Below are 15,170 nucleotides of genomic sequence, written 5' to 3' on the forward strand. Positions count from 1 at the left end.
GGAGGACCGTGTGCACGCCGGGCGCCATCGTCCCGTCAACTTTTGCTCAAATTTGTAGGACAGTGCCGTATCGACATTTTACTGCTAATTCCAGGTCCGTAGCTTCATCCTATATCCCTATCTCAGTTTATAAGAGAATCTTTCTCACTTTCTATTCGTTCCTAGCTTAATCTTTCTATCTACATTCTTTACAAAAGAGGGTAGCCTTGCTGTCTTAACCCTTGAAACTCATTTAGAATCCAATCTTGCATTGTGTGGGATTGGATCTTGTGGGTTTCAATCCCTCTTTTGAATGTAAAGTCTCCCCTAAGTGAAAACCGTCAACCCTAGTGACCTCCCTTCTCTCTCCTTGGATTTGGAAGAGGGGAGAGCAACTAGGGTTCGATTATTTTCTGCTTTACAATTCTATAGGATAGGGATTCATGATTTCTCCCTTTGATTTCTAGTTGATTTAATTAATGAATGTTAGCATACGACAACATCATCATGAATGTTGCTAGTAGTTCTGAAGCCATTTCCTCTCATCCCTGGCTAAAGAAGGTGGTTGAAAACAAGAAATGCTACACCCCTATTTCCAAAATCCATGTAGACACAATAGCCAAACTATTAGGAGATACACCAAAATTGAAGAAAGCCAAGCGTATGTCTAGAATGATTTTCGACCTGAGTACTATAAATCATGTATTGAAGATTGTTGATCTTTTAGTGAACAAAGATGAACATGAAATCATTAAAATGGATTTCAAATTGAGTCAGATTGATATGGGTGCTTCCACTACTGAAGGGGATATTTATCATGTCAAGCTCTTCGTGAGTAATTTGTTAAAAATAATAAAATGAAAGAATAAAAAAATTTAGAACTACCACAACAAATAAGTACCATGACCACCTTTGTTTGGCCTATCCTTCAAGCCTATGCTTCATCGGTAAAAATCAGTTTAGGAGAAGTATCTTTGGAATGTATCAATTTCGATAAACTAGAACAAATCAAAAGATGTCAGGTTGTTACTGTATACACCTAAAAATGGAAAGAAGATAATTAATTGAATAAGCAATTATTTAATTAATCCTCCTTCCCAATTTAATTGAATTCATTAAAAATTTGATTAAATTCTCCCACTCATCTACTTATTAATAAATCTAAGGATTTATTTAATAGGTTCATTTCAATAGTCCCATTTGATTAATTAATTCAAATTAATTAATCTTGCCCCATCAAATTCATTTCTTCTAAATCTCATAATTAATTAAAACAAAATGATTTATGCGTTGTTGAAAGTTAATTAGCCCTTTTCTTATTATTTGAATTTTTTAATTCAAATTCCCCACATGCCTCCTAACTTATAACCACCTAACCTAACCACTCCTAAACCTAACCCATTCCATCTAACCCTGGGTTTAATTAACCCTATCTTAGCTTGCACATCCTAACCTCCTATGGTGTGGATACTCTCTCCTTGAGACACATGGCATTTTGGGCCACATGTATACCCTCTTGGAAACTTGCCCTCTCATGAGCAAAGCTCCTTGACACTTGTCACCACAGAGATGACAAGTGTCCCTTCCTCCAACCTCTTTTCCAACCTCCTCCAATTTCACCGTTGATATCTTGAGATTCAATCTTAACTGTTGACTCCTACCACCTCACCCCTGGCCTTGGAAATCCTATAAATATTCTCCATGTTGGAGCACAAATAATCCCATCTCATTTTCATTTTAGGCATTGTTACTATAGGCATATATCTCTTAGCATATCATTTGAGCATTGTTATTATAGGCAATTGCATCTTAGATCTAGCTTAAATTGATTATTTTCTAGCATAATTGTTGAATCATTTAGCTTAATCATTCTCTTTTCTAGCTTAAATGCATCATTATCATTTAAAATCCTCCATCTAGGTGTATTCAAGTCACTAGAATTTTCTTATCCAGATCTGAGAGTAAATCCACACTCGCATCTCTTATGAGGTGATAGATCGCTTTGTCATGGTTTTATATTTATTTGCTTTAAATTTGGTAACCATGCTTGTAATGATCTATTGAGTGTTTGTGTTGAAGCTGCAACTATCACATTTCACAACCATGAGAGTTACATGTGTAGTTGATGCATGGACAAGCAAAGTTGTTATAAATGGCATGGTTTCATTGAAAATGGTTTATAGGCCCACACCCTGCTCACAAAATAGTTGAACATCCTCCATACTAATTTGAAGAGTGTGAAAACAAAATGAGAGCCTAGCGTCAGTTTTTAAGGAATCAAAAGAAATTGCAAAGATGCCTCCCAACCTTTTGATGGTTGAACAAATTATCAGCAACCCTACAGAAAACCATTCGACTTTCTTGTGTGATTGTGCCTCTCTCTATCTTATTCTTTTTCATTTTGTCCCTATGGTTTTCCTAAATTTCCACTTTTAACTCCACATAATTATGCATCTTGGAGAACAAAAGAATGGATTAAGTTAATGGAAAAAGGAATCACTCATTACATCAATGGAGCAATGACAACACTAGTAGATCCAGCCCTGGTCAATTATAATCTATGGCAGGGGCCGACTCTCTTAGGGGGCCTATTTCCATGACATTTTATTCAATCCAGCCATGCATACATGGTGCTTTATGACTGAATCAAGTATGCCCTTGAAAGGAAAAACTTCTGTCATGTGAAGAATGGTCTGCAACAATTTGGCAGACAACTAGATGAGCATATTGTGCATAGAATCAGAATCAAAGTTGGGGCTCTCATGGTGATCTTGGAACTAGAAAATGTTGATCCCAGCCTGCCAATTTTGCAACCAAAGGAAAGGGGATGGGATTCACATAGAGTACCAAACCTTAATGCTCTAGTGTAGGATGGGGCCTTGGGATCGACTAGCTCCTCTCAGCCTGAAGTGGCAAAGGAGTGGGAAAACCTTGCATTGACTACTTCAAGAGATACCAAACTGCGACAACACATGGAGGTCAATATCTAGGAGATCTTTCATCGCCCTCAAGAAGAAGCTGAGCCGGTGAAATGGGAGAAAGATATTCCAGCCTTCAATGCCTCCAAAAATCAAATCCTGGGTGGCGCAACCATGGAAGAGTAAAATGATTCCGGCTCTATTTTTTGCTGCTTTGAATATGCTCCATTTTGATGTATAAGGAATCTATTGGCAACCAATATGGCTCAAAAATTTTGCCTATTTATTTATTATGCTGATTTTTTTCCAATTTTGCACCAAAAAATATGGCCTAAATACAGAGTACTTTTTGAAGATCCAAATGTTTCATTTTGTAGCAGGTTCTTCTTCTGATTGTGCTCTTTTTGGAAGATTAAGGGGGGCAAGTTTCAACCCTTCCAATCTACCATATTTGGTTCTTCCAAACCATCACAACCTAACCGATATAGTTATGTTGGTATGGCTCATTTGGTTCCCTGTACGGTTTACCTTTACTGGTTTACCACATCCGGTGTAGTCCAACCGACAACAAAACTAGCTACATAGTCAACTGGTAAATGGGATCCTCAAGTTACTATGGTCTAATATACACATTTGCTCACCAGTGACTAGTTGTCGAGGCAAATCTACAGTGAACTGGCATACAAAATGGCAAACCGGTGCTCAAGTTTAGTGGTAACCGTTAGTGGGGGTAGTTCTTCTTACAACTATGATTCCCCTTTGTTCATTGTAGCTGAGCAAGGATATAGGGTTTGCTTTTTGGTTCTTTCCCTATTGAGCTCTTGAACCAGTTTTTATTAATATATATATATTCCAATGGCTTGCCACTTTTGCCTAAAAAAAAAACACTAGTAGATCCTAAATCTAACCTAATGCTCAGTTGAAATGTCTCACTAAAAATTCTATGGCACTTGGAACTTTGAGAAAGTATGCAGTAGATGACCTCATTTTTTACATTGAAAAATGTACTATAATCAAGAATCTTGGGATATCTATGAGAATTTGTATGGTCAAGTTGATGAAATTAGGGGCTACAAGCTTGATAATGAAAACACATTGTTGGATCCCAAGGATTTTGATACAAGGCAACATTATGTCACAAAAGCAAATGACCAAGAGAAAAGCTTAAGGATTGTGGCATTGACAAGAAGGATGCTCAATTGGTTTACAATTTGTTGTAAGAGATCCCATCAAAGTGTGTTGTCTTTATTTCTATCTTTCACACCCATCAGTTGACTCAAGGTGTCTCATACAATCTATCATCATTTGATGCATTCACGACGATGTTGATACATGAGCAATCAAAGTTGAATAAGATGGGGATTCTAAAGTCTTCAGAGTCACAAGATTTGGCTAATAAAGGGGATCCAAGAAATCAAGGAAAAGGAAAGAACCAAAAGAAATCTAAGCCAAAGCCACAACAAGATAGAGCACAATCATCCTCTCGACAACAAGGTGATTCTACATCCTCACCTAAGGGGAAATCATATAAGGAGAAGGTTTTTTGTGCAGATTGTAAAAAGTTGGGACATGATGAACACCATTGTTACAAGAAAGATATTGATGAATTGAAACATCTTCTTGAGAAGAATATAATCAATTTGCCTTCTATAATAGACCTACTTTGGATTCTTCTTCCAAAGAAAAAGAATTTGATAAAGGAAAGGATCACACTTTTGGTACAAGTTAAGGACAAGCTCTTTGTGCTACTACAAGTCATGATTCAAGGAGATGGATTCTATATTCAAGAGCTTCTCATCATATGGCATCTTCATAGTCTATGTTCTCTTCATTTGAGCCTTACATCACACCATTGTTTTTTATGAGAAATCATACATACATGAATTTGATTGGGAAAATATCTATTGAAATTGATGATAGCTCATCAACAATCTTCTTTCCATCTATTAGATCACTTGTGGGTCAACAAGGAAAATCGTAGAGTTCATGCCTGATTCAGTTACCATTAGAGACTTGGAGAGTAGTGCTCTCATTGTAACTGGGGTGGTAGATCATGCATCTCAGGTGTAATCGTTTTTACATTTTGGTTCTATTGAAGAGGTTGATTCTTCATATGATGATCACAATTTTTGTTTGGATTCATCTCCTCCCACTGATATCACACCTACGGTTGCACCTAATGATGTAGATGTTGCTATAGTTTTGCCTTCTTATGATTTAGTGTAGCAGGATATGCATTGTCTTGTAGATTGAGTTCCTTAGGATGAATACTTGACAAACATTGTAGGTTTGTTTGTGGAGTCCTACATTGCAGATTTAGAGAACATCATTGATGATATTCATCTTCTCTTTGATGGAAATGACCCATCTTCATTTTTTGTGAGGGAACACTCTGGCTATCTTGTTCATTCTCTACATGATCATTCTTTTGAGGTTCACATGATTGTGGATACTTATTTTCAACACTTGGAGGAGGTATCTTTATCCTTAGAGGAGACATTTGAGTCTTTGGATCATGTTCTACAATCATATTCACTAGATCTTAGGTTATCCTTTTCAACAGTGTGGACTAGTACACCTGATTTTGAGGGGGCAACTTTTAGCATCGACATGGGGACACTTGAGCAGTTTTAAGAGACTCCATACATCTTGAGTTTTTTTCCTACATCTTCCCTTCATGATTGGGGAGACTTCATGGATACACCTTTGGTTTTGTTTCTTCCTAAGGGAAGTAACATTATTCAATGATCATGGAGTAGTTTCGAGCTTCTAACATTAGTGTAGATTCTACATTGAGGGAGGGATACTTGGTCTGTCTTCTTCTCTCTTATGGGGAGGACTTTTTCCTCATATGGGGTTTTGTACTTCTCATTATTCATTGAGAATTATTTTGTATTTTCATCTCTCTTTTTGAAGGGAGTTTTTTCCCACATGGTTTTATCCCTTTCTACATTTGTGAGAGATTGTATTGCTTGCATCCACATTTGTACATGGGTAACATGGCCTAGTAGTCAGGACCCATCTTGCATTGTTGACTTAAGTATACATTCCCCTAAGTTGAACTTAAGGGGAGGTGTTGGTGTAAATTATGCCTCATAATTATTCTTTACTTAAGTTGACTTAGGGTAATGCATTTCATAGTAGTTTGGATATGAGACACTTAGGGAAGTGTGCACATAGGTAAGTTACTAGTAGGAGAAATTCCACCTTTTGTTGTCTTATCTTGTTGTTACATTTCACCTATGGTGGGTGATCCAACTGTTATGAAATACTTTATTATTTCTCCTACATACCCTCACCTACCCTTATTTCTTATATGGTCACATGTCATGATTGTGTGCTCACAATCATATGGCCTTGGCTTTATAAGTAGGCTCATCTTCATTGTATGTAATTTTGATGGTCTAGTTGATCAGTATTTTGCATCTTGTTGAGAATATAGTTTGTTCTTGTTAATATTTTGTCTCTTGTTGTTCTATTCATTGAGCTCTTGATCTTGGCTATTCATGACAAATTCTTACAGGTGTCACTCTAGTATTATGTTCTTACTCTTGTAGTTTTTAACTACAATCTCTATTGTAAATCTAAATTATTTTAATTAAAAAATAAAATTGAACACCTTTGTTTTCATTTAAAACATTACCCCCTTATTGCTTTGTTTTAATTTAAGTATCCCTCTTTGGTGTTTACGACATGCCCAATGCTATACTCTTTTTATTATCATCTTTAGGTTACCATGGCATGCCCCCAACTAAAATTGGAGATCAACCACATGGGTTGTTTTAAATAAACCTTAGGTTACAACCCCTCCCTTGAGTTTACGTGTCAACTTTCTATTTGCTAGTGTTGGATATTTCTCTAATAATTAATTTAAAGTTGTGCAATTTTAATTTATTGAGCTTCCACCATAGGATCTTGGTTGTGTTTTGGGGGTTGTTTGATTTACACCAACTTGTTCAACCATAATATTCCTATTTGGGCCACCATATTTTGCTTGTAGTAAAGCTTAACAACTATATTTTCTTATGTCAATGATTATATAGTTGTCTCATGCTTTTCCTAGAGTATATATACCAATTCCAAGGGCTCATTTATACTTGTCATTCCATGCCACATAAAAATTCCTTGGCGGTGGTCCTAGTTGCCCTCTATTTATGGACACATGTTCATAAATTATATTGGTGACCTAGAAGTTTTGTTTGAATATTCTATAGTGCATTTTTTATAATTATCAAAAAGCAATAAAGAATTTACACACAAACACACAAATGAATTATATAAATTTTCTCAAATTATCTATCAAACATATCATCTATGCAATTTTTAGCTAATGAGATGAGTACTTGCAAATAGCTTAGTACACCATTTGTTCAACTTATAGATAATGTGAAGTGTACTTGCAACTAGATTGGTGCACCACTCATGCAACATAAATAATGAGATGAATACTTGCAACTAGCAAGATAAATTAAAACTATATAAATTTGTTTCATTCAACCTTCTCTTTAATCCTTGTATTTTTAAAATTAAATTAGGAATCACACCATAGTGTGCAATGGGTATGTTGTGGAGGTGTTGAATATCAATTAGAAAAAAACTAGTCATTTTTTGCATATATTCATGTATTACATAAGGTCAATTTCTCGGCCATTAGAACATGATTTTGATTGTGCAACAAAAGTCTCCATGGAGAAGTGATAGATTCAAATCAACTATTCATCCACTTATAGGGATCCAAAAATGGCTGAAATAAACCTTTGAATCAAAAAGATAATAACACTTCATTACCAATAGTGTCATGTTATGTTTGCAATAGGGGGAGATAGGGTTGGAATGAGGGAAAGATAGAGAGAGACATAAGGAGATAAAAATAAGGGATACATATGGAGAGGAAGGTAGACGGAGATGGAGGACATGAATATGTAGAGAAGGGCATGAAGAGATAAATATATAAAGGAGAGAGGGAAGAGATGGAAGAGATAAATATATAGAGGGGGAGAGAGAGAGAGAGAGAGAGAGAGAGAGAGAGAGAGAGAGAGAGAGAGATCTCATAAAGAAAGAGTAGTAAAGGGGGTGAAAGAGGTGGAGAGAGGAGAGAACTAGAGAGGGGAAAGATATAGAGGTGAGAGACCTAGAGGGAGGAGAGAGATGAGAGATGTAGATGGGGATAGAGAGGAGTGAGAATAGAAGGGGATAGAGAGAGGTGGGTAATGAGACATTAATGGAGAGATAGAGAAGTGGGGAGAGAGGGAGGGAGAAACCTAGATTGAGATAGAGAGAGAGAGAGAGAGAGAGAGAGAGAGAGAGAGAGAGAGAGAGAGGTAATGTCCTAGATAACAAAGAGAGGATAAGAGAGAGTGGGGGAGGGAGAGAGAGATGGGGATACGAAGGGAGGGGAAAATAAAGAGTGAGAGAGAAAGAAAGGGAGGCAAAGGCCTAGAGAGAGAGAGAGAGGGAGGCATGTATAGAGATAGAGGGGGAGAGAGGAAAATAATGGTTGACATGAAGATAAAGGGAGACAAGAAGAGGGAGATAAATAGATAGAGAGATAGAGAGAAGTAGATGAGAGATAAAGAGATTGATATAGAGAAGAATATGTAGAGATATACAGAGGAATGAGGGGATGGAGATGGGGAGATAGGGAGAGGTATATATATGGTGATAGAGATATAGAGAGCGAGGGAGAGGGAGAAAAATAAAGAGAGGTAGAGATAGAGAAATTGAGACAGAGAAAAATAGTGAGAGATAGAGAGAGGGAGAGAGAAATAGGAAGAGTTGAAGATATATAGTAAGATAAAGAGAAAGATATATGGATATATGGGAAGAGAAAGGGGGAGAGGTAGATATAAAGAGATAGATAGAGGGGATAGGGAGGGAGAGAGGGAGGGAGAGAGGGGGAGAGATAGAGAGAGGGAGGGAGAGAAACAGAGAGAGAGAGAGAGAGAGAGAGAGAGAGAGAGGAAAATAAGGGTTGAAATGAAGATCGAGGGAGACAAGAAGAGGGAGAGAAATAGATAGAGAGATAGAGAGAAGTAGATGAGAGATAAAGAGAGGAAGATGTAGAGATAAATAGCAGAACAAGGAGATGGAGATTGGGAAATATAGAGGTATATATTGTGATATAGAGTGATAGAGATATAGAGAGTGAGGGAGAGAGATAGAAATAGAAAAATAAAGAGAGGTAGAGATAGGCAAATTGAGACATAGAAAAATAGTTGAAGATAGAGAGAGGGAGAGAGAAATAGGTAGAGGTGAAGATATCTAGGAAGATAAAGAGAGATATATATGGATATATGGGAAGAGAAAGGGGGAGAGGTAGATATAGAGAGATAGATAGAGGGGATAGGGAGGGAGAGATGGAGGGAGAGAAGGGGAGATAAGAAGAAAGATAGAGAGAGGGAGGGAGGGAGAGAGAGAGAGAGAGAGAGAGAGAGAGAGAGAGAGAGAGAGAGAGAGGGTAATAAGTCATCTTAACACTATTGTATACACCTAAAAATAGTCTGAAGATAGTTAATTAAATACGCAGTTATTTGATTAATTCCCCTTCCCAATTAATTAAATTCACAAACAATTTAATTAATTTCTCTATTCATCTACTAGTAAATAAATCTACATGATTTATTTATATAGTTCATTTAATATCCCCCTTTGATTAATTAATTATAAATTAATTAATGTCCCCCCCATATAAATCAATTCTTCTAATCCCTAATTAAGATTAACAAACTCAAGTTTGTTGAGATTAATTATCATTTTCCAATTATTTGAATTTCTAAATTCAAATGAGCACATGGCTCCTAACTTTTAACCACCTAACCTAACCATCTCCTAACCTAACCCATTCCATCTAATCCTGGGTCTAACTAACCCTATCCTATCTTGCACATTCTAACCTCCTTATCCTAACCTCCTATGGTGTGGATATTCTCCCCTTGAGACACATGACACTTTTTCCACATGTCTTCTCCCTTGGACACTTGTCCTCTCATGAGCAAGGCTCCTTGAAACTTGTCACCACAGAGATGACAAGTGTCCCTTCCTCCAACCTCTTCTCCAACTTCCTCAATCTCAACCCTTGATATCTTCAGATCAAATTGGGACCGTTGATTCCTACCACCTCATCTTTGGCCTTGGAAATCCTATAAATATCCCCCATTTTGGAACAATAAGGATCCCTTGCATTCATAGATTTAGCATCATTACTATAGGCATTTTTCATTTCAATCATCTAGTAATTAGCTTTTAGAGTAATCATAGCATGTTAATCTAGTTTCTTACATCATGCATTTCATAACATCTCCATAGTCAATCATGCTCAAATAGCTACTCAACTCTTGAGTTGCCACTTTGGAGGTCATTGCTCTGCTGAGAGCCCATCAATCCAACACCTTCAAGGTCCTCAAGAATAGAGGAAAATGGGACATTTCAAGGAAGGCTTATGGTTTGCATTTCTAATCTAGTTTTTAATTAAGCTTTTCAATTACGCTTTATTGTCTCATTATATGTGTATTCCTTTCTTAAATACCACATTTTTAGCATCACATTAATTGGCGCCCACCGTGGGGCCTAGCCCCTTTGATCTTTAACAAGTTTTCTTGTAGGAAATTTCATTGACAGGTTGATTAGCTCTTTTGGAGTGTAGATTAGCTCTCTTGGGCTCTCGAATAGCATTCTTTGTCTCCATTGTGGTGTTCTGGCACCTCAAATGGTGTTTATGGGAGATTCCTCAACTCTGTCTTTATGTTTTTCTGTACTTTAGCATTTTTGGTATGTATTGTGGTGTTTTTGGCACATTTGTCAATGTTTTCAGTCTATTTGATAGCATTTTTGGTGTGCAAAACAATGTTTCTTGTGTGCAGAATAGCGTTTCTGGTGTGCAGAGTAGTGTTCTTGGCACATATGATGGCGTTTTTGATCAATTTGATGGTGTTTTCATTTTTTTATTGATTTTGCAAATATTTTATGTTGCATTCCTCATTTCTACTTCTGGACTGTCACTTTCCCGAACCTAATTTGTAGATTGTTGGTTTTGCAAGTACTTATTTCGCTGTGAAAGACCGGAGTCATTAACTATTTCGTCATCAAAGAATGCAATATAAACTACTAACTTTGTTTGCAGCCTTAGGATTTTGCACTTATATTTGTTAAATTAGGCACATAGACTAATTACAATGAAAATGAACAAACATGTCTTATGTGTTTTGATGGGCGTGTATGCTCTCACCTTTCTTAGGTGATCAGAAAGCTAGACTCATCCTTTGCTTTCATTAGTGCATATCTTTAGCGGGCTTGCCCTCCTGAGGAGCTAATAACTCTTAAAACCCTTAAGGCCGATGAGAGGGGAACGATCCAAGTGGGAATGGCTAATGCCAAGTACTCCAACCCACTATAAAATAAATGTGATTTGATGAAAATCAAGTCAACGACAGTGCTCAGGAATAGCTCTCCTTCATACCTTTGGATATATCAAACTTTGGTTTTCAAGGCTGGGAGACCTCTTAATTGAGTTTATACCCTGACGCGTCAAACGGATCCCTTACTAGTTCCAAGTAAATTAGAAGCTACCCGGTTTACCTCTGAACATTATTAAATTATTAGTGCATGGAGGGGGAAGAATCTCTCCTTCAGATACTCACCATATGTCCCTCTTGAGCGTATGTGCGAACTCCCCTTTTGAGACCTTATTGCTAGGCTCATAATAGGACTCCACTAGCTCTTGCAAAGGCAAAAACATGGGCACCCTTTAGGGGGTGACAAGGCTGTGTGAGCTGACAAGGTACCAAGTTGTGGGCTAAGAACTGATAATGAAGCCAATCTCCTTACGATAGACTGATTGATGTGTTTTCAATTGTTCAAAACCCGTGAAAACTTGGGCTTTCTTTAAAGCTTCTTGAACATACACTTTATGTGTCCTTTGGGACAAAATTACAATCTAATTTTTGTGTTTGTAAGTCAAGTCAAGATCTCATCCATTGAAATACAACAAACATTGAAAACTCAAACTTCAAACAATCAAATTCACAAATTTCACAGCAGATTAGCTCTTTCAATCCAAATAGACGCATCTACAGTCCAAATAGTCGTACCTAGAGTCAAATAGTCGCATTCACAGTCCAAACATTAGCTCTTTTGGTCCAAATATTAGCTCATTCAGTCCAAATAGTCGCATTCACTATCCAAACATTAGCACTGTCAGTCCAAACGGTCGCATTTCCAGTCCGAACGTGAGCTCTCTTGGTGTGAATGTTAACTTTCTCATATTTCAACATTAACTCTCCAAGGTTGAGCACATTAGAGTTTCTAGTATAAACAATAGAGTTCGTGGTCTAAACAGCAGAGTTCTTAGTCTAAATAGTAGCTCTCTTGGTCTAAAGGCAGCTCCTTTGGTATAATTAACAACCCTTGTGAGTTGAATGTCAAATTGCTCATGTGGCAGCATTAGATCTCCTAATTTGTACTTGTCAGGTCTAAATATTAGTTCTCTGAGTCTGAAAATCACAAAGTTGGATTAAAATTGCAATCTCCTAAGTCCAAACACTTAATTTGCTAAGTCTTCACATCATTTTTTGAACTTTAGAGTCACTGTATTGCAGAACAGAGTTCTTGGTCATTTTGTTAGCATTCCTAGTCATTTTTGTCAGTATTTCTAGTCCGTATAGCAGCATTTCTGGTCAATATAGCAGCATTCTCAGTCGGTCTGTTAGTGATGCCCTCCTAAATGGCACAAGATTAGCAACTGATAAACAACACCAAAGACACAAAAACCGTTAGTGTTAGTCAATCAAAAACTAATCTAAAAAGGCATACCAAAAGAGACACTAAAAGCATGCTAATATATCTAATAAACAAAGCAAAGATTATGAGGCATCTCCAACTGCCTCTTAGCATGACTTTAGCTTCTTCTCCTTTGTTCCTCTCCTCTCCAAGTTCCAAAATAGTGTAGCTCTCAGCAGCTTTTTGCACTATGGATGCTTATGGAGGATTGAGATTGTAGTATAGCTCTAAATGTGAAATGACAAGCTAATACTAATCTATTGATGCTAAAATGATATATTTTAACCAAAATGATAAGATGTTAGATTGCTTATGCTAAATGCTCTCTAAAAATGTCTATAGCCTAAATGCATACAAGTTTTCAGGATCTGGATTATGAAGGAATGGGCTCTATTTATAGGAAAAATGGAGCAATGGATGGCCAAGATTGAAGGGTTTAATCAAGGGTCAAGCTTGAAAGTTGGGGATCCATGTGCACAATTTGCACCAATAAAATGGTGACAAGTGTCAACATGTGGTTGGGTTGAGAGAAGGGGTTGGAGGCATTGAATGCCTGAGAAGACTTCATGGTTATCTAGAAGGTAAGGGTCAAGCCTAAATTAAGATTACCCATTGGATTAAGAGTTAATCCAAGGATAAACCTTTGTGCAAATGATTAAGAGATAATCATGGTCAAAGCATTAAAGGCTTGATGAGACCCTTGGGTTGGGTAAAGGTTGAGTCAAAACAAATGTTTTAACCATGTAGGAGGGTTTGGGTTAACCATTAATGGTTATTGGAGACTTTGTGGATTAAGTGGTTGAAAGTTGGAAGCCTTTAATGGCTATCAAAGACTTTGAGGATTTAAGTGGTTGAAGGTTGAAAACCTTTAATGGTTATCCAAGACTTTTAGGTTTTTGAGAAGTGACTTCCCTTTGCTTAGGAATGTGACAATATTTAGGGGATGGATTAGGCTAATTAGGAAGGGGTTAGAAGAATCTAGAAGGGGATTAGATTTTGCAAGTGGATTTGGTGGGTGAGGGAAAATAGGATTTTATTAAAATAAAAATTCATTTATTTCAATAAATGTGTGCAAGTTGCATTTGTAGGAAAATGCAAGTGGGGTGGGGATAATGATTTAAATAAATATTTTATTTAATTTATTTAAAAGAGGAAAAGGGGATTTAATTAAATAAATAGATTTTATTTATTTAATTGAATGGAATTTAATTTAATGAATTAATTAAAATAAATTGAATAATTTATTTAATTAATAGAAGAATGTTTGGGGATGAATTAATTAAATATTAATTTAATTAACTGATGGCTAGTAGATTTTTAATCAAATAAATAGCGAATATTCATTTAATTAAAATGGACAGATTTGTGTGACTACATTTGCTCCTCTTTGAGACAGTGCGGTTTATCGCGTCGTTTCAAAGAAAGAAAAATAGGTGTGAAGAAATGCCCCATAAAATGTAAATTTAATGGGTGGTATGCCCCCTCGAGAGATGGGCCGAAATTTTTTGAAAAACCGGGCGATCTCTCGAAAAAAGAATGAGAATTGGAAGGGTGGTAGAAGAGAAGAAGTTAGTTAGATTGGTGAAAAATAGAAGAGAATGGGGGAAACATGGAGAAATGGGGGGCTCAGGAAGTTCACAGGGACCATGGCGATGAGCGAGCCGAAGTTACGGTGACGGCGAGGGGTATAAATGGGGTGAAAGGGGTGAAAACAGGATCATTTGTGACCGCGACTAGTTGAAAATGAGAGCTCTAATAGTGACATTTGGAGGAGCAAAGAGCAGCTACGATGCCGACTCCGAACACCGAACATAGATTCGAGCGAGTCTGACGGTTCCAGCGCCTAAAGGACTACGGACCAGCGGTACGCAAATTTGAAAACTTAACTTTTGTGCATTTTTGATAGGTTTTTAGCTGAGTCCAAGTCAAGTCGGAGCAAGAGCGCTGGAACTCTGATTTTGGCGCTTTTGCTCCACAAACTAGCGCTATTGTGCCGCAATGGCGCTATTGTGCTCTTGTTTGAGTGCTTGTGATCTTTATTAGCGCTATTGATTAAGTAGCGCTATTGCGAGGTTAATTAAGCACTATTGTTGTTAAGGAGCGCTATTGTATAGCTGTTTTAGCGCGTTTGTAGTTGTAGCGCTTTCGTATAGCTTTTTGAGCGCTTTTGTTAGGGTTGTAGCACTTTTGTTGATGAAATAGCACTTTTGCCTTAGGATAAAGAGATGCCCCAGTTTGAATGAAAAAAATCTCCTGATGCCAATGATTGATGGATGGTGAGGTGAAGTGGGAGTTGTTTTGAACCATAGCAGCCCGATGAGACTTAAGTCATTTGTTAAGATAAATGCCTGTTGAAGTCTAGGTGGCCATGATTGCTTACCTGTTGAGACCCAAAGATACTTGATTAAAGTATCTGATGATAGTCTAGGTTTAAACTTAAGAAAGTTTGAAAACAAAACAACTGATGGTGATTGATGAATGTCTATGTGCAGGAGGATA

This window comes from Cryptomeria japonica, chromosome 4 (assembly GCF_030272615.1).
Source record: "Cryptomeria japonica chromosome 4, Sugi_1.0, whole genome shotgun sequence".
Lineage (NCBI taxonomy): Eukaryota > Viridiplantae > Streptophyta > Pinopsida > Cupressales > Cupressaceae > Cryptomeria > Cryptomeria japonica.